Source organism: Schistocerca piceifrons, chromosome 5 (genome assembly GCF_021461385.2).
Source record: "Schistocerca piceifrons isolate TAMUIC-IGC-003096 chromosome 5, iqSchPice1.1, whole genome shotgun sequence".
Classification (NCBI taxonomy): domain Eukaryota; kingdom Metazoa; phylum Arthropoda; class Insecta; order Orthoptera; family Acrididae; genus Schistocerca; species Schistocerca piceifrons.
This window is the reverse complement of record NC_060142.1, coordinates 153,730,316-153,755,114: the sequence shown is the minus strand read 5'-3', so window position 1 is coordinate 153,755,114 and position 24,799 is coordinate 153,730,316. Positions and strand designations below refer to the sequence as shown.

General features: G+C 44.1%; 1 protein-coding gene across 1 annotated transcript in view; it reads right to left on the bottom strand.

Moving 5' to 3' along the window:
• LOC124798506 (probable cytochrome P450 6a13) overlaps positions 1-24,799 on the bottom strand; it is a 93,177-nt gene that overhangs the window by 58,043 nt on the left and 10,335 nt on the right. The gene's annotated exons all lie outside the window — the stretch shown is intronic.

Here is a 24,799-nt window from a genome sequence, read left to right as displayed (position 1 = left end):
AATTTATATGTAAAACACGAAACGGTTTCTTAACAACATGGTTAAATTTCGAGTTGTGTTATACTAGCAGATCTACCAAAAAACACCGACAACACTTTGCATATTTCATGATACTGAGAACAGATCATTTTTAAGGTTCCGTACCTCAGCCGGCAAAAACGGAAGTGTTTGTTATAGGAATACTTAGTTGTCTGTCTGTCTACTTCTCTGCCTACCTGCCTGTCTGTCTTTCTATATGTCAGACTGTTAAAACCCTTCCCCAGAAACGGGTAGGCGTATTGAGTAGGAAATTTATGTCATAAACTAAGGCCTGTAGTCCCTTGACAATGGTGTAATAAATTTGAACTACTGAGCCAATACAATCAAAAGATACGCTCATTTATGCCACATATTTTGATGCAAACTTACTCATCAAAACCTATAAACCACTTTTCGTTGACTTAGAATCATGAAATCTGGCAAGAAGCAAGGTTTCACTGTACAACTAAAGGAAAAAATACGAAAATGGTGAATTTTTAATTATATCGCAGGAAACAAAAATTTTCGTCATTTATTATCCAATTATCTGTCAGTCCATCTGTTAAGACTCCTTATTCTCAGGAACAGGTACATGTACCAAGTTGAAGTTTACAGCACACACTAAGGTATCTCGTCGGCTGGTGGTGTAATAAATGTAAACTTCTAAGTCAATGGAGTCAGAAGATAGGCCATTTATGTGACATATTTTGGTCTTCGCAAACTCACTGATAAAACGTATAGGGTACTTCTCGTTGACCTAGAATCATGAATCTGGCAAGAAGCAAGGTTTCACTGTACAAGTAAAGAAAAAATAGGGAAATGGTGAATATTTGTCGCGAAACAATTTTTTTTTTTTGTCTTTTGTTATCCAAGTGGCTGTCTGTTCATACCTCTGTTAAGACGCCTTCTTCTCATGACTTTTTTCTACAGGGAATCTCTGTCCGATTATGCATAGTTTGGGTAATCTGGAGTGTCCAAATTTGAGAAATGTGTCGCCAAAGCTTCTTCAGATCGTGTTTGGTATCCTAATCAGTAATGCAATCCATTAAGTATCAGTATAAAGTGGACGCACGGACTGCACGCGTGTAACGTTTACAAGGGTACTGCGCCTACTCGTCATCCCCAATTTCACCCAAATTTCTGATGTATGCAGAGTTTGGCCAGAAATGAAAGTAACAAAAGTGAGAGCTTCAGATGGCAAACCATTTAGGAAAAATAATATTTTTGGCGCGGGTCAGGCGATGAACGAGCCATTTACACAGCGTGTCTCAATTCCGTTAGGACTGACGCTAGGAAAAATAAAAGTAAAGAATTACGTTCATAGAATCACCTTATTAATCCAAAATAGTCTCACATGAGTCAAAAAACAGCTGAAATCATTTTAAAAGTGATTAAAATTCTTCTGGGCATTATGCCGCGTCATTGCTAAAAACTAACAACAATAATGACAAACTAAAACCGACGTTTCGGCCGAAGTGCAACGGCCTTCTTCAGGGCACGACTCGTTTTGCATGTGGATAGGTGCTTCTATTTATTACAGACTATCGATGTCTGACGCCACTGCTAGATAACTTTGATTGGCCCTCTAATATGATTGGCTAGTCATGATGTAAGAGAAGATGGAAAGAAAGAGGCTATTCGTGGATGTCAATGTCGTCAACGATTGGAAGCAGTCCGCCAATCAGCGCTCGGCTTCTGGACGGCAAGGTTTCCTCCTGGTGTGCGCTGCGCTGAAGTCGACTGACAGTTGCTCTATACAGCTGTTAGTGCGAGCGGTCGCGGGGCAGAAGCTACACGGGACACTGACGTATCTTTTTCTTTTTTTTTTTTTTTTTTTTTAGTTTGACTTCCATGCAATATTGTCGATTCTGTTGCTGTCTAATTGTTTGTTGACTTGTGGTTCAAATGGCTCTGAGCACTATGGGACTCAACTGCTGAGGTCATTAGTCCCCTAGAACTTAGAACTAGTTAAACCTAACTAACCTAAGGACATCACAAACATCCATGCCCGAGGCAGGATTCGAACCTGCGACCGTAGCGGTCTTGCGGTTCCAGACTGCAGCGCCTTTAACCGCACGGCCACTTCGGCCGGCCTGTTGACTTATGTTTCGTTGTTATTTTTGTAGTAAACAGTTGTATGTTCCGGTATGTTCTGACACTTCATTAATAATGGTCAAAAATAAACTTAATTTCCAGGTGAAATGTCGTGACAGCAATTATGTCAGACGATCATGTGACATGATTAGAATTGAAAGATGTTTATTACGCTGCAGGCCCAGAACATTACAAATAGTTCTGAGAAGATAACAAAAATAGCGTAGGGTGGTTATATATGATTCACCGGGTTTAGATGTCGTATAGCTTCAAACAGATAACGCCCATCTATTCAAACTAATAACCGATGATACGAGCTTATTTTAAAGTCTTGTTTATGCCATTGCATGTCTCGTTGCGGTTCACGAGGCGGCAAGGTGGCAGGAGTTTGCGTAATGATGACTAACCAACAGAAAGCATTTTGTATGTTTCAAGAAGACTGAGCCTGTCGCTACCATGCATTGCGCAGTTTGCAGACAGTACGCTTACTAACGATGATTCCGCACAGCACGGTAATGGCTGTGTTACCGTCGCTATGACCCGGCCGTTGTGGCCGAGCGGTTCTAGGCGCTTCAGTCTGGAACCGCGCGACCGCTACGGTCGCAGGTTCGAATCCTGCCTCGTGCATGGATGTGTGTCATCTCCTTAGGTTAGTTAGGTTTAAGTAGTTCTAAGTTCTAGGGGACTGATGACCTCAGATGTTAAGTCCCATAGTGCTCAGAGCCATTTGAACAGTCGCTATAGTACGTGGCCCTAAAGGAGAAAAAGTACCATGTCTTGAATCGTTTAACAGTCGTGACGTCATCGCCTATCGGACATTTCAAATTTGTGAACTGTATGACAGAGACATGGGTAAATCGCTTTACATATCCACCATGCCGTTGGTTACCAGGACCAGAAATCGTCGTCGTAAATAAATGAATCCGAGTCTGTGTCAGTATGGGTCAAAGGTGTTGACAACTGTTAGAAAATAAAGCTAGTTAGTGATCTTACAGCATGCAGCCACCAACCCACCAAAGGATTCTACGGTGGTATTGACTGTTCAACGATACAGGCTGCCTCTGTAAAGGAAGAAGCTTTGGGCGATCAGGTGTTCCAGTTGATCGTTCGAGAGGCGTTTCATCGCCGTTCAGAAAAATCTACACGTCTCGCAAGTAGCGAACTGGGCATTCCACAGCCAACAGTATGGAATAGTCTACGCAAGCGATTACGTCAGAAACCAAATCGCATATAGCCGGTGTAACGTTTACGGCCAAGCATCATCAGACGCGAATTTTGTGATTCTTTCCAGGAAGCAGTAGAAAATAGCGAATTACTCCATGACTCGTGTCCACTCGTTCCACATAAAAGGTGAAATGAATCACCACAACGCTCGCATATGCGGCACTGCAAATCCCAGTGCTTCAGTGGAGATTTTAAAGAGATTCTACAAAGGCGAACGTCTTCTGTTTCAAGTAGCAAAGCGTTCGGGCCTTTTTTTTTTTTTTACTGGGAAAATTGTAATGGATACAATGTACCTAAACATGTTGCAGGAGTGTTTGTTTCCTAAACTAATAGCTGACATCCTAAACTTCATATTCCAACAAGACGAAACTAAGCCCCATTGTAATAGAGTAGTGCGTCGCCATTTGAATGAGAAACTTGCAAACCGGTGGACTGGGAGTTAAGTGCAGGATTGTGTGGTTTCTTCAGGTGGTCCTCAGGTCTTTTGACTTCACAGTTTGTGAGTTTTTTCTTTGAGGATACGTGAAAGACAATGTTTACGTACCACCTTTGCCGAAAACTGTGGCTGAACTCCAAGATCGCAGCACTGCTGCACTGGTGAATACATGTCCGAACGTGTATGGGTCGAACTTAACTACTACATGGATGTTTGTCGTGTAACACGAGGAGACTACATAGAACACTGCAATAATGTGCAAGAAACTTGAGAATGTGCTTTTCATTAAATATATCACTCACCATTTTTATGTGACACTTTGTGAAACACATTCATCCAAAACCCGATGAATCATTTGTAGTCACATCGTACATCGCGACATTAAAAAAACACGGAAATTTTCAAATTTTGTTCCCATCCAGAGAGTCGTATCTTTTGAATTTTTGTGATACGCACTTGGTCCTCAGAATGCATTGAAACACTGACAATCCTGGTCCGAACAGCACTTGTCCCATTATAGTCGGACAGCTAATTTCTGGGCTGTGAAACCGTTTAACACACGTGTCATGCGAACGAAGTTTTTCGTGGCGGCACTTATATCTAAAACATTCTCGGTATTCTTGCCGCGTCAGCTCTGGATAAAATCTCGAGCTTACCTCCATCGGCATCGTCAGGAGCTGACTGTCTTCACTGCTGCTGTGGTAGCCTCTATATAGCCCGAAGACGGCTTCTGATTGGTCGGCTTATGATTGGTCGGCGATTACGTACTGCTGTCGCAGACAGTGTCACTGTGTGCGCCAGTGGCGCCACCGCTTCCGTTGGAACGTAAACCTTGGAAGGAACGTCTCTGCTGCTTCTCTGCATCAAGCGCTCGTTTCCACGCACAGCTGAGATGGTATCCGCTGTCGTGGCTAAAGTTCCCATGAGACCTATTGTCAGTGAAATTGGTCCTCCTACTTAAGCTGGCCAAATACCTAACAAAGTTGATGACTCCTATAGTCGGCCGGTGTGAACATCACATCAAAAACTCCCAGATGTTCATTGAGAAAATCAAAGAGATTAGAGTTGGTCCAAATGACATTTTAGTCAGCCTGGATGTGGTATCGCTGTTCACAAAACTTCCTGTGGAGGACGCTTTGAAAATGCTGGCGGATCTTTTTCCTCCTCAAACTATAAAGTTGTTACGGCACGTGATGACGACCACCTGCTTCTTGTATGGTAACAAATTTTATGAAATGGCGGACCGTATGGCGATGGGCTCTCCGTTGTCTCCATCACTGGCTAACTTTTTTGTGGAGAATTTTGAAGAACGTGCATTAAATTCGGCTCCACTCCGCCCATCCTTATTTTATCGTTACGTTGACGATACATTTATGATCTGGCAACATGGTGCAGAAGCTCTCGGACAATTAATGGAACACATGAACAGCATACATTCGAACATCCAGTTCACTGTCGAGATGGAGAAGCAAGGGAGACTGCCTTTCTTAGACGTTTTAGTACAACGACAGGCGGACGGGCGTCTTGGCCACTCTGTACACCGTAAGCCGACGCATACCGAGTTATACCTGAATGCACAGAGTTTCCATCATCCTGCTCAGAAGAGAGCCGTTTTGAACACGTTGGTACTATAGAGCCAAAACTGTTTCTGACGAGGACCATCTGAAGAACGTGTTCCGAAAGAATGGCTATGGTGCACGCGATATAAAGGCAGCGTTCTCCAAAGGAAGGAAACGTGAAAATGCTGCACACTCACAGGATGAAACTCCGATTGCGGTTCTTCCTTTTTGTGGCGCGATTTCCAGCAAGATAGGAAGAGTCCTGCGTAGACGAGGTATAAGACCGATTTTTCGTCCTCCTAAGAAAATTAAGGAGATGATGCGCCCTGTTAAGGATAATCTCGGCCTCAGGGTCCCTGGAGTTTATAATGTACCCTGTGAGTGTGGAAGCAATTATACAGGTCAGACGATTCGAACCGTTTCCGACCGCTGTGCAAAACACCAACGCCATATTAAAAATAGAGAACTGGAGAAATCGGCAATTGCGGAGAGAGCCTCACGAACAAACAAAATATTGTTCGATGGAACAAAAATTCTGTCCCATGCCTCCACGTACTGGGATTCTGTTATTAAGGAGGCTGTTGAAATAAGAATGAGCCAAAATAACTTTAACCGCGATAGCGGATACCATCTCAGCTGTGCGTGGAAACGAGCGCTTGATGCAGAGAAGCAGCAGAGACGTTCCCTCCAAGGTTTACGTTCCAACGGAAGCGGTGGCGCCACCGTCGCATACAGCGACACCGTCTGCGACAGCAGTACGTAATCGCCAACCATTCGGAAGCTGTCCACGGCCACGGGCTATAAAAACGCTACCACAGCAGCAGTGAAGACAGATCAGAGGGTTGGATCCCCTCATTCGAAGGCGCCAGATTCCAAAGCCTGGGCTACTCTCTGGTTGGAATCTCCGCTTTCGAAGATTGTGTCCGTCTGTCTGTCTGCCTGTCTGCCCGCCGCTTACTGTTGTAGCTGTTCGTCCGTCCGTCCGTCCGTCCGTCCGCCTGCCTGCTCGCTGTCCGTCTCCGCTGCTGCCTGCTGTCCGTCCGTCTGTTCGCCGCCGCCGCCGCCAGCCGGTGCTCGCCGCCACCGCCGTCGCCGTCGCCGCCAGCCGGTGCTCGCCGCCGCCGTCGCCGTCGCCGTCCGCCCTGGTCGTCCGACCCTGGTCTTCGTCCGTCTGCGTCTTCGCCTGTTCCCAGTTTGTGTCTTTTCCTTTTCGTGCTGTGCGTTTTTTCTTCCTGTCGTCATGTCCGCCCCCACCACCACCGTCACTACTACCACCACCGCCATAGTCTATACATCCCCTTCCGCCGCCTCCACCACTATAACTTGGTGTGCCCAGTCCCACCCCCCTCCTTCCATCCCACCTCTCCTCACTCTCCCTTCACTCTCTCTCTTTGTCGCCCCCTCTCCCCCTTCTTCCTCTCGCTCCTCTCGTTCTGATCCTTTCCCCCCACTCCCCCAGCCTGTCACTGCAGCTCCGGCTCGGGTGGTGGCCCGTCGGGCCACTGTCCACGCCCAGCTATCCCCGTCGCCTTCGCCATCACCGCCACCACCGTCATCATCGTCGCCGTCGCCGTCACCGTCGCCTTCGCCTTCGCCTTCGCATTCACCGTCACCGGCGCCGACTGCTGCGACCACGCCGGGACCTGTCCCTTCCCACCACCTCCCCATTGCTCCCGTCCCTCCTGTCACCACCCGCCCTTCTGCCGCCGTCAAACGCCCTAGTGGCACCCCCACCTCCTCCGCTCCCAAAAAGGCCCGCCCCGACCTCCATCCCCCCCCCCCCAGAGTGCCATGGATGTCTCCCCGCCTGGCCCTGCTCCCACCTCCTCCTCCTCCTCCTCCTCCTCCTCGTCCTCGTCCTCGTCCTCGTCCTCGTCCTCGTCCTCGTCCTCGTCCTCCCCCCCCCAGTTTATACAATCTCCTGTCCCATCCCAATCCTTCCTTTCTCGAGGCCCGGAATCTCTCCCTCCTCCTCCGCCAACATTTCCCTGGTGCCCCCATCTCTCTCCTTACTCCCAGACGGGATTCTGTTCTTATCTCCTCCCCCAGCCCAACCCTCCATACTGACATCCTCTCCCGCCTCCCCATCACCCGTTTTGGTCCTAACGCCTCCCTTACCCCTGCTCCTTCTCCATCTCCTACCCGTCAACCCCAACCCCCGCGTCGCCCACCGACCCTCACCGCTGTGATCACGCGGCTCAGTCCGTCGATCACGGAGGAGGAGGTGTTGGCGGAGCTCAAGGCTCATCCCACGCTGGAGGTGCGGGCGGTCCGCCGCATTTACAACTCGACCGGCCCCACCCGCCTTATGCGGGTTTTCTCTGAGGATGCCCCCTCCATTGACCGTCTCCTGAAGGAGGGTGCCCTCCTCTTCAACCAGCGGTACAAGGTCGACCCCTCCCGTTCCCCTCCTCAATCCCTGCGCTGCCAGAGGTGTCTGCGCTATAATGCACACCCAACAGCTGAGTGCCGCGAGGCCCCCACCTGCCCGCATTGTCGGCAAGCGCACTTCCTCCGGCAGTGCCCTAACCTCCAGTCCCCTCCCTCCTGTAATACCTGCAATCTCCCCCATCCCACCTACTCCCAAAAGTGTAAAGCCCGACCCCCTCCAACCACTCCTGAACTCACCGTACCTGTCCGTCCTCTCGACGCCCCCACTCCTCCTGGCAATTCCCTTCATCCCCCCCCCACCGCTGAGGACATCATCAGGTTCCTCACAATCGTCCTTCAAAATGTTCATCCCTTTCAGCGCCCCCACACCCTCCAGCAGATCTCCCTCGCCGCCCGTTCCATATTCCAACTCAAGATGTACGCCACCTACTCCAACAACCAGTCCCATTTCACCTTCTCCCGCCTTGACACCCTCGTCTAAATCCCTGTCATGGCGCGACAGCAACGTATCCTTTTCAACAACATCCGCTACCTTACCGCCAACAAGAACCTCTTCCTGCACACCCTTGCCACCCACCGCGTGGATGCCTTCCTCCTTAATGAAACCTTCCTCCAACCTTCACAGGAACTTTTGTGAACAGCGATACCACATCCAGGCTGACTAAAATGTCATTTGGACCAACTCTAATCTCTTTGATTTTCTCAATGAACATCTGGGAGTTTTTGATGTGATGTTCACGCCGGCCGACTATAGGAGTCATCAACTTTGTTAGGTATTTGGCCAGCTTATAAGTAGGAGGACCAATTTCACTGACAATAGGTCTCATGGGAACTTTAGCCACGATAGCGGATACCACCACACCATCCACACTTCGCCCTATCTCCTCCACCGCTCCGATAATCCCCTGCCAATTGTGCGTGGTGGAGTTGCTATTGGTCACCACTGCCAGATCCCCGTTCGGCTCCAACCTCTCCTTCCTGACCCCACCGAACACCTGATCCTTAGTCTCTTCTTCCCCGGCCTTACTGTTACCTGCGCCACCATCTATGTCCGCCCCAACGCTCCTCTTCCCCTCGACTTCCTCTTCCACGTCGACCGTACCTTCTCCTCCTACGTGATCGCCGCTGACCTCAACATCCATAGTCGTTCCGCTGCCCAGTTACAGCGGTGGCATCGGTTCCTCTCCACCCTTCAAGGCGATCTCATCCCCATCCCCCAGCACACCCGTCCCGAATCCAACTCCACTCCCGATGTTATTCTCTCCTCCCCCAACCTCCTTGGTCGCATAACGGTGGATGTCCTGGAGCCTATTGGTAGTGACAATCTCCCTGTCCTCATCAACGTTTCAGACGGACGTCGCCCCCGACCCGACCCTCGTACTGACCCTCCCCCTAAGTATGTCCATGACTATTCCCGTGCCGACTGGAATGCCTACCGGGATACCCTCTCCACCCAGGTCGATAGCCACCCCTTCACCTACCGCCACCCTGACGATGTCACCCATGCCGCCTCCTTTCTCCAGCAGACCTTGTCTGAGGCCGTGGAGGCCCACGTACCTACTGTCGCCATCCACCCCCACCGTCCTACCTTACCCCCACAGGCCGTTCTTCTCCCCCGTGAATCCCGTTGTCTCTACCGTGCCTTCCTCCGCACGCGTGACCCGGACACACTACGATGCCACCGGCAACTCCAGCGACACATTCGTAATTTGCTCACGGCTAAGAAAGGCCGGGACTGGCGACAGACATGCACCCGTTTAAATGCTACCCTACCAATCAACTCGTCCAAGTTCTGGTCAGCCTTCAGTCGCCTTACCGGAACTAAACCCTCCCCCTATTATCATCTTCTCCATGATGATCACCCTTTCCCTGACACCCTTAGTAAGGCCAATCACTTTGCCTCCTACCTCTCCGATGTATTTTCCATCCCCGATGATCCCCAGTTCGATTACTCCCTCTTCCCGGATATCCGCGATTGAACTGACACCTCCGTCCCTCCCCTCGCCCCTGGTTTCCAGTACTTGGGCAACATTGCACACACGGAACTCAATGCCCCTATCACTACACAGGATCTCATTGTTACACTCCGCACCAACCGCAACACCGCTCCTGGTCACGATCGTGTCACCTACCGTCACCTTCGTGAAGCTCCTGTCTCTTTCCTCTCCACCCTGGCCGGGCTCTACAATGTAGTCCTGTCCACCGGTTACTACCCCGACCTGTGGAAAACCTCCCGTATCCTCATGTTCCTTAAACCTGGCAAACCGCCGTCCGCCGTCTCCTCCTACCGTCCCATCAGCCTTACCTCGGTCTTCAGCAAGGTCCTGGAATCTATCCTCACCCGCCGCATCCACCAGCATCTCCGCCAGCACCGCCTCCTTCCCGTTACATAGTGTGGCTTTCGGCCGTCCTTCTCTTCCGACGACCTTCTCCTTCACCTCACTCATCTCCTTTCCGAACAGCTTAATTCCCGTCGCTCCGCAATCTTCCTCTCCCTGGACCTCGAACGTGCATATGACCGCGTATGGCATTCCGGTCTCCTCTTCAAGCTCCAAACCTTCGCCCTTCCCGTTAACTACGTCCGTCTGATCGGCTCCTTTCTCTCCCGCCGTCCTTCCTATGTCACCATCCATAACACCGATTCCTACACCTTTTTCCCCTCCGCCGATGTGCCCCAAGGCTCCGTCCTCTCCCCCCTTCTGTACCTGTTGTACACGGCAGACAAGCCGCCGCCGTCACCCCCCGTCCACCTTCTCCAGTTTGCCGATGACACCGCCTTCCTTGCCCTTGCCCCCACCCTACAGCGCTCCCAACGCCTTCTCCAATCCCATCTTGACCGGTTCACCGCTTGGTGCAACCAGTGGTTGCTCAAGGTCAATCCTTCCAAAACCCAGGCGATCATTGTAGGCAAAACCACACCTTCCTTCCGCCTCCTTGATTTCTATCTCACCGTCTATGGCCGTCCCATCGCCCTCACTCCTACCCTTAAGTACCTTGGCGTCACCCTCGACCGTTGCCTCTCCTGGACTCCCCATCTCCATACAATCCAAGCCAAGGCACGTTCCCGCCTCCGTCTCCTCAAGCTCCTTTCCGGCTGTACGTGGGGTCTGGACCCCTCCACCATCCTCCACACCTATAAATCCCTCATCCGCCCTATCCTTTGTTATGCCCATCCAGCATGGATCTCCGCTCCCCCTACCTTTTATAAATCCCTCAAAATCCTTGAACGCCATGCTCTCCGCCTCGCCTATCGCATCCGTCTCCCCTCCCCCACGCGGATCCTCTACGATCTCATCCCCTTCCCCCACCTCCTCCTTTTCCTTGAAAGGATACGGATCCTGTACACCTCCCGCAAACTCGATCCTCCTCACCCGCTCGTCTCCCTGATCCTCTCCCACCCCCGCCCGCTGCCGCGCCTGTATTCGCACATCCCACCCGGTCTCCATCTCTCCACCCTCCTTACCCTCTCCCAAGGTGGCTTCCGCCAGCTCCCCCTCCCTGATGATGCCCTCCTCCCCTCCATCTACCCCTCCTACCAACTTTGATCCTCCCACCCTCCTCCTGTACTTACTCCTCTGGGCACCCTCCCTCCCTCCTCTCCCTTTTCCCTCCCTCCTCCTTTTCTCCCCCCTCCTCCCCCGGGCCTCCCCTCCCCTGTCCCTCTCCTCCTGCCCCCGTCTCCTCAGCCATTGGCATCCTTTTTCTCCCCTCTCCCCCACCTCACCCCTGTTCCCCTCTTGGCAGGTCCCCGGACTCGCACACGTTACGTGGACATTCGCGCGCCGGAGATCACCGCCATCAGTGTTTTGTGTGTGTGCCGTCGTGTTTAGTGTTCAGTGTTCACCGTCCACTCCATCGTTCACCAGTGCCATCGTCATCTTCAGTGTTTGTGCGTCGTCTCATCAGCTAGCAGTGTGGATTATCGACGAGTGTGAACGGCTCCGTGTTTGTCTCTATGTGTCTCCTGTTTTATTGCCCACCGTTCTGTGACTTACGTGTCTTCTCACTGTTTTTGCTCCTTGTATATTCTATGGCTGAAGAGCAGCGTAGTGTGCTGCTGACAGCCTGCCTGTTGTACAGGTTTTAAAATAACAATAAAGTAAAAAAAAAAAGCAGTGAAGACAGTCAGCTCCTGACGATGACGATGGAGGTAATCGTCGAAAGCTCGAGATTTTATCCAGAACTGACGCGGCAAGAATACCGAGATTGTTTTATATACACGTGTCATGTTAGTAAAGTAACAAATTTTATAAGCCACACACAATCGTAAATCAGTCGCAGTCGACACGCTAACCAACATAATATGGACAAATTTAGTTTAAACAATCCTTCCTCTTTAAAACGTAACCAAGGTGGCAACCTTTGTCTTGTATTTACTGAGTTATTGAAGAAAAAATGGTTCAAATGGCTCTGAGCACTATGAGACTTAACATCTATGGTCATCAGTCCCCTAGAACTTTTAACTACTTAAACCTAACTAACCTAAGGACATCACACAACACCCAGCCATCACGAGGCAGAGAAAATCCCTGACCCCGCCGGGAATCGAACCCGGGAACCCCGGGCGTGGGAAGCGATAACGCTACCGCACGACCTCGGGATAAGGGCAGTTATTGAAGAATAAATTATTTATGCAAAATTCGAGAACGATTGCCTTCTTTACGCAAAACACATATTACTTTACACATATGGGTCGCCATAACACTTTATAAAATCAATTTTCTGGCGAAAAATTAGAAATTATTACGTGCAGTGGAAAGTTTAGTAAACAAGTTTTCCTGCTAAATAATATTTCATCAAAAGAACCAGTCGTCCCCGAGGTGGTTTTCTAATATCGAAACGTACAATCTTACAACTGAAACTTGCTGGCAGATTAAAACTGTGTGCCCGACCGAGACTCGAAATCGGGACCTTTGCCTTTCGCGGGCAAGTGCTCTACCATCTGCCGGCCGAAGTGGCCGCGCGGTTCTGGCGCTGCAGTCTGGAACCGCGAGACCGCTACGGTCGCAGGTTCGAATCCTGCCTCGGGCATGGATGTGTGTGATGTCCTTAGGTTAGTTAGGTTTAACTAGTTCTAAGTTCTAGGGGACTAATGACCTCAGCAGTTGAGTCCCATAGTGCTCAGAGCCATTTTTTTTGCTCTACCATCTGAGTTACCGAAGCACGACTCACGCCCGCTACTCACAGCTTTATTTCTGCCAGTACCTCGTCTCCTACCTTCCAAACGTTACAGAAGCTCTCCTGCGAACCTTGCAGAACTAGCACTCCTGAAAGAAAGGATATTGCGGAGACCCGGCTTAGCCACAGCCTGGGGGATGTTTCCAGACTACTTACAACTACTTATATTCACAAAAAACTTAGGCACGAGGTATACACAAAAAACACTTCGCGTTAAGTATGAAAATATAATAATTATGTAGCTAACAAACTTTTAATAAACACTCACTATTCCGAAGATTTAAACACCTAGTACTGTCCTCGTGAGCTATGACTGTCTTGCTGACTTCAGCGAGGTAGGTGTGTTAACTGGCTTTAAAAATTGCATCACGCTTAAAGGAGCCCAAGTCATCAGCCGCGAATGATTTATGGTCAACGACAGCAGAGAAGTTCTGTCAGCATTTAATAAAGGGATAAAAGAAGTGATATTAAAGAAATTATATATATTTTATATTCAATTTTTGGAGGTAGGTCTAAATTTACAAACACTCTTCTTCTGTAGTCTATGAGCAAAACCCGTATTATCTCCCATATAGCACAGTTCATCACAAAAAGAAAGACACGAATCTCGTTGTGGCGCATACACACTGAAGAGCAATAGAAACTGGTACGCCTGCCTAATATCGCAAGAGGCCCCCGCGAGAGCGCAGAAATGACGCAACACGACATGGCAGGGACTCGACTAATGTCTGAAGTAGTGCTGGAGGGAAATGACACCATGAATCCTGCAGGGCTGTCCATAAATCCGTAAGAGTACGGGAGGGTGGAGATCTCTTCTGAACAGCACAGATTTGCTCAATAGCGTTCATCACTAGGGAGTCTGGTAGCCAGCACGAATGTTTAAACTGAGAACAGTGTTCATGGAGCCACTCTGTGGCAATTCTGGACGTGTGGGATGTCGTATTGTCCTGCTGGAATAGCCCAGCAATTCCGTCGGAATGCAGAATGGACATGAATGGATGCAGGTGATCAGACAGGATGCTTACGTACGATTCACTTCTCAGAGTCGTATCTAGACGTATCAGGGGTCCCATATCACTCCAACCGCTCACGCCCCACACCATTACAGAGCCTCTGCCAACTTGAACGGTCCCCTGCTGACATGCAGGGTCCATGCATTCATGAGGTTGTCTCCATACACGTCCATCCGCTCGACACAATTTGAAACGTGACTCGTCCGACCAGGAAACTAGTTTCCAGTCATCAACAGTCCCATGGTGTTGACGGGCGTAGGCGAGGCGTGAAGCTTTGTGTCGTGCAGTCATCAAGGGTACACGACTAGGCCTTCGGCTCCAAAAGCCGGCCGGAGTGGCCGTGCGGTTCTGGGCGCTGCAGTCTGGAGCCGAGCGACCGCTACGGTCGCAGGTTCGAATCCTGCCTCGGGCATAGATGTGTGTGATGTCCTTAGGTTAGTTAGGTTTAATTACTTCTAAGTCCTAGGCGACTGATGACCTCAGAAGTTAAGTCGCATAGTGCTCAGAACCATTTGAACCATTTTTTTGGCTCCAAAAGCCCACATCCACGATGTTTCGTTCAATGGTACCGCTCGTTGACACTTGCTGATGGCCCAGCATTGAAATCTGCACTTCTGTCAAGTTCAACGATTCTCTTCAGTCGTCGTTGGTTCCCTTCTTGCAGAATCTTTTACCGGCGGCAGCGATGTCGGTGATTTGATGTTTTATCGGATTCCTGATATTCACGGTACATTCGTGAAATGGTCGTATGGGAAAATCCCCGCTTCATCGCTACCTCGGAGATAGTGTGTCCCATCGCTCGTGCGACGACTATAACACCACTTACAAACTTACTTAAATCTTAATAACCTGCCATTGTAACCGCAGTAACCATACACTTGTCATTCATATATGCGTTGCCAACCGCAGCGCCGCATTCTGCCTGTCTACATATCTCTATATTTGAAAACTCACGCCTACACCAGTTTCTTTGGCACTTCAATGTATTTTATTGTAACACAATGCAGATGACGGACAGAAAAATGCACTAGTTAGTTTAAAAAATGGCTTCTTATTCCAAATTTACTACCAGCACAATCAGCTATCAGTTAAATTCAATTTAGCAGTTTATTCTAAGCAGAAAATTACATACGACTTATGCTTTTAGAAAGGAAGGTTTGGAGGGACCAGTGATAGAAACAGGAGAGTTGATTATTTTTGTTGAATCTCTTTATTACTGTCTTACGAGAGATGATGTCCTTCTGTATTCAGAAATATAGTAACAGTCGATTATACGTATACCCATCCCATAACTTCACACTTCATACATTTGACACATTTTTTCTAGACCCATTATTTTTCTTTCATTGTACTTACACTTGGTCAAATAAAGCAACATTCCACTTTCAGTGCCTCCTTGATTTTTTCTGGCTCTTTTCTCAGTGCGTTCTAATTTTTCAGTTTTTTTTATAAAAATTCACTTTTGTTCTTGATTCTTTTTATTTTGTTCGTGCTTGGTCTTCTAAATTTAAAATTTGTTCCTAAAAGAGTTTCCCTGTGCATCTGTTTCCTGTCTGACTATTTATTTCTATGAATCAAGCCTCTGTTGAGCGCTTTTCCATAAAAACGCGCCTGCCGGGGTGGCCGAACGGTTCTAGGCGTTACAGTCTGGAACCGCGCGACCGCCACGGTCGCAGGTTCGAATCCTGCCTCGGGCATGGATGTGTGTGATGTCCTTAGGTTAGTTAGGTTTAAGTAGTGAAACACGTATGTAACGCAGCAGCGATGGCGAGGCATTGCAGCGTCTCTGACCAGAGAGTATGCGCTTGACCGCGCGAGTGTTGCGAGCAGTTCGCTAGTTGTCGCTATGCAGAGCAGTACTCTGTCTGTAGTCGTGGCAGCCTGTAGCTCGATTTAGTTACGGGCAGTCGGTCAGTAGTAGTCGTGCAGTGCAGTACGCTAATAGTCATCATGCAGAGCGGTCGGTCAGTAGTAGCAGCCCAGTGCGGTTGTGTGATGTAGGCGGTCGGCAACACTGGTCAAGATGCTGAATGAGGTATACTGTTAATTAATATAATCATTAGATAATGTAAAAATTTATTTATTGTAATTAATTTCCAACAAATGCCCCAATAATAATTTTATTTCAAAAGCATTTTTCCAAAATTTTTATTTTTTATTGAACTAAAGATTTCGTTGCACTTCCCATTTCATTCCACTTCTTTTAAAGAAAATTTTCAGTAAAATTACAGAAAAAAGGAATATTATTATTTGCAATGCAGTTCCTCCAAGCCGTGCGCAAAGATAAGAGCAGAAATTTGACATCCAGTTATTCTGAGGTAAGACTTTAATTCTGATTGTTTTGCACAGGGCCAAAGACCGATATTTCGGTTTAATTGAATTTTCTTATCTCTGAATGGACTTTAATTTTTGTGAAGAATTTACATTTGAGTCAGATTGCGAATTTCACATTTTTGTTGCCATTGTCAGTACATTTCATTGTGGGCAGGTTACGCTTAGCGCAATGTCCATTAGCATTTCTAAATAATATTGTCATTTCTTTCTTTTAAAAATTTGTGGGGAGGTTACACTCGGCTCCCATTTGTATTAAGCATTGTCATTTTCCCTTTAAAATTACGGTGGGGAGGTTACACTTGGCGACACCCAGTCCAGGATCGTATTTCGTTGAGAGTCTTTTGAACAACAGTCAGATATCTGCTTAGATATAATTAGGATTTGGCGCAACGCTTTTACTAATTTTGTGACTTTCTTTCCACAGATCAACGACAATTCGTTTGCTCTGTTGTATTTGTGTGTTGCTTTTGCATATGTGCTTAATTGTTTTATGAATATTTGTGACTATTGCAAAAATGCCGCGAAAGACTGTGAATAGTGTGTCGCGAGGTATTATGAATGAAATTACCGCGTTCACTAACAATCAGTGCATTCCAACCACTAGTGATGACTTTTACCTTGATAATGAACAAACGAACTCAATTGTCTCGTCTGTTAACTTGACGACAATTGATGACGCAGAACGCTCTATCGTAATGGGCGATGCCCAGTATAACACACCCGATTTGGAAAATTCAAGTAACGTACAGACAAATTTGTCTAATGAAAATGAACAGGATAGACAAAGTAGGACGGATTTATTTAATTCCGAAACAATGAGTGATAGTGTACATTTGACTGGCAAACCTTTTTCTAAAATGCAGAATGACCAAATGGTCGCACAAAACGTGACAATTGCACATATACCACCACACAGTACTGAGAATGCAACAGCTACTTTTGGGTGGGATCAAGTTATGGCATTTTTACGACAAATGGCTGAAAAACAGGTTAATGATTCCAAACACTTAAATGAAAAACTTGACAATAATGACAGAAATCTCAAACAACTTACTGAACAGATCAAACAAGATAATGAAAAACTCAAACAACAACTTGATGAAAGTTTCGACAACCATTTCAAACAACTTAGCGAAGCAACTGATAAAAGTTTCGAACTCACAAACGAAAAACAAGACGACCTTAAAGAACAGACAAACAAGTTAGGGAACAGATTACAGCTGTTACCGTGCAATGTCGGGACAGTAAAGAACAATTACGTGAAGATACTGAGGCTTGTGCTAATAACAGTAATGAAGAAGTTGGCACTGTTGCACAAGAATTAAGTAGCACACGTGTAGGCACAACAGAATCACATAAAGATGACATTAATGCAGTCACTGAACAATGTTCAGCAAACGCAACACTGATACACGAAATTAATGCAGTCAATAAACGATGCCTTAAAAACGCAGTACAGATTCGCGACGAAGTTAATTTAGAGTCAGTGGAAGTTTCACACACTCCGAATACGGAAGCTGACGAGGAATTTGCACGACAGATCAACCAAATTGACGAAAATATTGAAGTAACAGAGTTAAAAACTATTTCAGTCACCAATACGTCACAGAATCCGCCAGTTTGCGAACATTTGTCTGACTCACGCAGCGTGTATAATGTGAACAATTTACAGAGACTACGCGAATTAAAATCCGAAAAGCTACACGACTTAAAATATGAAAAGCTACGCAACTTGAAGTACGAAACGACACAGACAAACAGATTCACACACAAACCCGAACGTGTTATCAAATTCAGTGACGAGAACGTTAATTATAAGCAATTTGCATTTGTAAGAAAATCTAAGGAATTTAATAATGACAGCGTACAGATACATGATTTGCATTGTATACGACAATTTATTTCTGTACTTTCACCGCTATTACCTGTAATGGAGAAACTAGCTTTGAACCTGAGGCGACAATTTGCTATTGTATTTTCATCAGCATTGCGTGTAATGAGGAAACTTGAATTAGCAAGGTTACAACAATTTGGTTTTGGAATTTTACCGCCATTGCTTGCAAAGCAAAAGCTAAAATTTATTTGCAGTGCGTAATTGACCTCAGGGGATTCATTACGCTTTAATGAATATGTGCCGTAGCGAGCATAGGGCCCCGAGCTGTAGTAGTGCTGTTTCATCTTTAGTTTTCTGCACTGCTGCCTTCTCTTCTACTATCCTTTATATCTATCAAAACTGCTCTTTAACTATTGCTCTACCTAGAATTAAGAAAAATGACAAAGAAAACCCGATGTGACAAATTTTTACCGAATGTGACAATTTTCATTAGGCACTCCAGAATCACGAGAACTTAAATAACAGATAAAATCGTAATCATCAGTATGTGTAAAATTTTTGAGCAATAGGAACCATATTTTTGTAACAATAGATGTTTTTCACCACAACAGTATGAAAGTAAGCCGCTTAGCATACGTAACCAACAATGCAGTCTACAAGGTCAACCAAACTTTAATGTTTCGCCGCGTGCACGTATAGTCCCTGGTATAACAAATAGTAACGCATGGCAGCAAAAAAAATAACTACGTACAGACAACACACCATTTCAGTTCCTATCGCAATGCGCCGTATAGAAATTAATATCATGACAGACGTAAAAAATAACGAGCACAATTTTCAGCGTACATTTAATAACAGTCGATCTTATGAGCAGCAACAACATATTATGATGAATGAAACAGACAATAGGTGTCATCCATAGCGTAACACGTCAGTAAGAAATAACAGAACAGTTCATATAGTGGATATGCCACAACATTCTCCTGTAAATAATAACACGTACGATAGATTTTAACCAGATACAGCACAGATTGTATATTACAGTAACGCAAACATTACTTTTGACACGCAGAATTTTGTTCACGAGAATGTTATTTGAAACATGCTTTGTTGAATGCTCCACTCTTATCGCACCCAGATCTTACTAGAAATTTTTCCATTGCCACTGACAGTTCCAACACCGCTTTAGGCGTACACATTTTCCAGGAAATAGAAGAAGATGGTTCAACAGTAATTAAAAACATCGCATTTGCAAGTCGCATTTTGTCACCTGCTGAACGAAATTACTCTGTTACAGAATTGGAAACATTATGTGTTGTATGGGCTTTTACGAGATTTAGGCATTTTCTTTATGGCAGACATACCACCGTCTACACAGACCACAGAGCGATACAATTTTTGCTTTCAGCTAAATTTACTCACGACAGGTTAAGTAGATGGAAACTTTATTTACAGGAATTTAATTTTACGATTGTTCACATTCCCGGCACACAAAATGTTATAGCAGACGCACTATCGCGTTCTCTCGGCAACAATCAGCAAGACGTAGCAACCAACTTCTGTAAAACAAATTTCAGTGTCATGTACATTCAGCAAGTTGCATTTGAAAATTTTATTTCATCGTCATTACAGGACATAGCACAAGAACAAAATAAAGACAACGTGTGGAAAGAAATTAAACACCTTTGGCAAGATGGGAATAATGTTACGATTAGGAACCACTACACTGTACGCAATGACATTCTGTTTCGCCGCTCTCATCCTGACAGCAACAATTGGTTATTATGAATTCCTGACGAACTGGTTAACAAATTAATTTGGTACACTCATTTAAGTTACGCACATTACGGAGCACGAAAATGTTTTCTTATATTGAGACAGAACTGTTATTTCACCAACATGAAGAAACGTATACGACGAGTTATAGCGTCTTGTAAAATTTGCCAGAAAGCTAAATCATTCACCACTTCACATATTCCTCCATTATATCCCATTATACCTGTTAAATTAAGACATATGGCTGCAGTAGATATTTTTGGTCCGATTCCCAGAACTAACAGAGGTTTTTGCTACATCTTTGTCGCTGTTGAGCTCACTTCAAAATTTGTTACTTTCACTCCATTACGCAAAGCTACTGCTAAAACTGTTTCGAAAGCATTTGTAAAACATTTTCTATCTCATGTAGGGCATGTGATGAAAGTAATTTCTGACAATGGATCTCAATTTCGTAGTAGCGTATGGACACGCATGTTACGAGCCAGAAACATTTCTCCGATTTATATATCAAGTACCACGCTTCTTCGAACCCCTGTGAAAGGTTAATGAAAGAAATTGGTAAACTGTGTAGAATATACTGCCACAAAAGACATATTGATTGGGATACACACATACTCTCATTCCAAGACGTAATTAATTCCATTCCAAATGAATCCACTATGCTATCTCCGTCTGTTATACTGAAAAACGTTGAACCACCAAACAAAATTAAAGAATTAGTAAAATTTCCCAAAAGTCGTCGCCTACGACACCACGAAATAATTAACATTGCGCTGAACAACATCAAACGTGCCGCAGAGCGCCGGAGAAGACAGCAAAAACAGGTTTGTACACGCCGCGACTTTCACGTTGGACAGAAGATACTAGTACGTACACACTATTTATCCAGCAAATTAAAAGGTAAGTGCAGTAAATTTGAACTTCTATACGCAGGTCCATATCGGATTCGCAGCATCCCTCACCCCAATGTTGTACACGTCGAAACTTTGAGAACCAGAAAATCGAAAGGCAATCACCATATCTCAAACATTAAACCGTTTATTGAGTGAAACCACTGTATGATTCAACACACTATGATGCCATTTACTAATGCAATTATTTCACCTGACTAATTGCTGATGATTATCGTATTTTTTTTGGCAAGTGCCCGGCAAGGTAAGGTTAGCAGGTCGCTTTTCTTGTCGTTACACATCAGACCGTGCACTTTTTCCATTTTTGTGTGTGTATGATTGTACTCCAGTTTTGTTTGTATGCACTGTGAAATAGTTAAGATATAACACACACCAGTCGACTTTGACATTATTTTGCCCTATGACATCTCAACATCGTGACTGTTTTACATTTTTTGCTGCTGCATTGTGATATTCTCTGTACATTTTCGCATCTGAACACTGTCAATGTCTTTGACATATTACGTTTTCTGTCATGTTATGCTGTATGGTTAATTATGTCACCATTAACCAGTCATTATTTAGTGGGTATAGGATTTAAATGCAAGATATTAATCTTTGTTCATGAATTTCAGAAAGAAATGATGCGTGTAAGAGATAAATTCAACAGAAATGGGAATTTCACCTACGGAATAAACGAAAGAAGATGCAATAACTTTATGAGGAAGAGTAAATGGATCAGGATTAACAGGCATTAACAAGAATATACTATACTCGTCACAGAATAGCAGTCTTAACTAATTTTTTCTTTCAGAATACAAGGTGATTGATGCAGGCTGTCAGACTGAACTACACATCTTAGTTTTAGTGATGAAATATGCTAGAGATAAGGAATAGTTATGTAATGAGTAATGAAGTGATTTTTGCAGATGATAATGAATGCTGATGAATAATGATGAAGAATATGCTGTTATGAATAATGAAGTTTTTCTTTACAGATGATGATGATAATGAAGTTTTTTCTTTACAGATGAGGATAATGTTGAAGCTATGTATTTATGCTATGTAGTTATTTAAGTATTTGTTGCAGTTTGTTTTGACAGCAGGTGTTATATTGCATAGTAGTATGACGGAAAGTTTTGGAAAGGACAGCTATGGAACACATTTTTATACACATTTCACTACCTGTTAATTCGAAGTTCACTACTTTTCAGCATAGTGTGCGTTTCTTCTTTCAGGTCAATAATCCATTTTGTATTTTTTCCAGGAGAAGCTTTTCATGATACTTACTAAACCTGTTAGTTATTATACCTGTTCTAGTACTTGCATTTTTTTTTATTACCCATTTGTGTTTATCATTTATAAATGTGATCACATATACTGCCTTGTTCCATAATCTTGCTACAGCTGACTCATGACGAATGACGTTACCTATCCTCATTTGCAGCAACAGGTCAAAAGCAAATAGTGTTATGTCTCAGCAATTAATTACCGATCCCAACGCAATGCATTGCTAAAAAAAAAAAAAAAAAAAAAAAAAAAAATGTATTAACAGTCCCAAATAGTGATACCAATTTGAGAAAGTTCTGAGTAATACTGATTAGCTCTAAATAGTATGTCACTTCAGTAATGACTTCTTAATGATACAAAAAAGTATATATATTTAATAATGCTTTGTCACTAGCTAATAATTGCCACTGTTTATTGTAATGAGACTACTTATAATGCGCATGATTATTAATGCTATGATTGTAATTAACTGATTTTAATAATGACTTTGTAATGATCTAAATACTACTGAAGGAGAAACACTGTTTATTGTAATGAGACTACTTATAATGCCCATGATTATTAATACTATGACTGTAATTAACTGATTTTTAATAATGACTTCGTAATGATCTGAATAATACTGAATGATGAACTATGTTTGGTTCTATTCAATACTTGCTGGCCACTGAGTGCCAATAATTAATGTCACTCCACGAATTGTTATTAATTACGCCATTAATTAGCTCTTGTTTTCAATGTTCATACTTTGTAACCAGAAAAGAATGTGACTGTTTAATAATGCTTTGTAATTAGGAGAAGACTAATGATTCTTACTATTGGAATGACAAATGATTAATTAACGACAAATGATTAATTAACTGTAATTAGTAAAAGGCTAATGATTATTATTGGAATGACAAATGATTAATTAACTGTAATTAGGAAAAGGCTAATGATTATTATTGGAATGACAAATGATTAATTAACTGTAATTAGGAGAAGGTTAATGATTCTTAATTATACTCTGTAACTGGAAAAGAATGTGATTGTTTCATAATGCTTTGTAATTAGGTGAAGACTAATGATTCTTACTATATTGGAATTACAAATGATTAATTAACTGTAATTAGGAGAAAGCTAATGATTATTACTATTGAAATGACAAATGATTAATTAACTGACACATAATTAATTAACTATGCTATATTTTGTAACCGGAAAAGAACATGATTCTTACTATATTGAAATGAATTAGAAGGCTAATGAATCTTAATTATTAATACTATTGGAATGACAAATGATTAATTAACCATGCTATACTTTGTAAATAGGAAAAGAAGGCTACTGATTCCATGTAAAACAATTAGTGAACATTTTTCTGTAATACTACATACTTGGTACAGAAATGTTCAATAACTGGGCTATGAATGCCACAAACTGCTAATTAAGTCTGTAATTGTCAATATTATGTGACTTGATGTCCTTCACCTCATAAGCTGACTACCCTGAATTACTGCAATGTCCATTTGTCCTGTCTATCCTAGTGATCATAGAGCACTATCTTTGGTTTTGCACTAATTCTACGTGGGTGTGCCTTGTAAGAGCGTGGTGTTGACACGACATGCTGTCCACCACCATGAGCAATGAAGACATTATTATGGTCCCACTGTTTGGTGTACCTAATATACTGCCAAAATGAAAACATGGAACATTACTACGACAGTTCAGTGTCTTGGCTACACTGATAAATTCTGATGGGAAAAGAGCTTCAAATTGTGTCACTTGGTGTTGTACTTCTGTGGAAAGATATGGACTTTCAGAACAGCTGTGTGCAATCTAAAGTGCTACAACCATGATGCAATCCTTCCCTTTCCCATCCTAATTCTTGTCACATAGAGAAAAACATTTTTTGTTAACATCATTTATGTTCATAGGTTATACATTTGTTTTTTCGATTCGCTAAACTCCAGTGCGAGCACACTTGTCACTTGTCGACATGATTTTTTTTTTTGCCATTATGTTTATTTATTGCGAAAATGCTAAAGACATTTTTTCTTCGATTTGTTCTCAAGTACAATATGTGCACTCTTGTCTTTTATATTGTATATACATTTTTTATTTTAATGATATGTTCTGAACTACAGTGCATGTGCACTTATGTTAGGTGTTAATATGTTTTCTATTGAACTTCAGTGCCTGTGCAATTTTCTCATTCTTCAATATGATTTGTACTATTCTGTATATTCAATACTTCAATGTGTATGCACTTATGTCATTTGTTACTAATTGTATATACATTTCATCATTTACTGATATGTTCTCAACTGCAGTGCATGTGCACTCATGTCACTTGTCAACATAATATTTTTTGCCAGTCTGTTTATTTGTTCTGAATATGCCAATGAATTTTTTCAGTGCCTCTGCACTTTGTTTTCTGTCAAATAATTTGTATATACATTTTTCTGATTTGTTACTATGTTTTGTACTCACATCTTGTCTTTGTCTTATATATTTTGTACTTAGTGCGTGTGCACAACATTTAATTCATGTGCTACATCTAAATATTCTGTAAATTGTAGAAGTTTATTAATTAATTAAAAATTTTGCCGCGATTGGCAAGTCCAAATGACTCACCATCGCTGCCAAATTTTTGCCCCCCCAGTGGAGGGTTATGAAACACGTATGTAACGCAGCAGCGATGGCGAGGCATTGCAGCGTCTCTGACCAGAGAGTATGCGCTTGACCGCGCGAGTGTTGCGAGCAGTTCGCTAGTTGTCGCT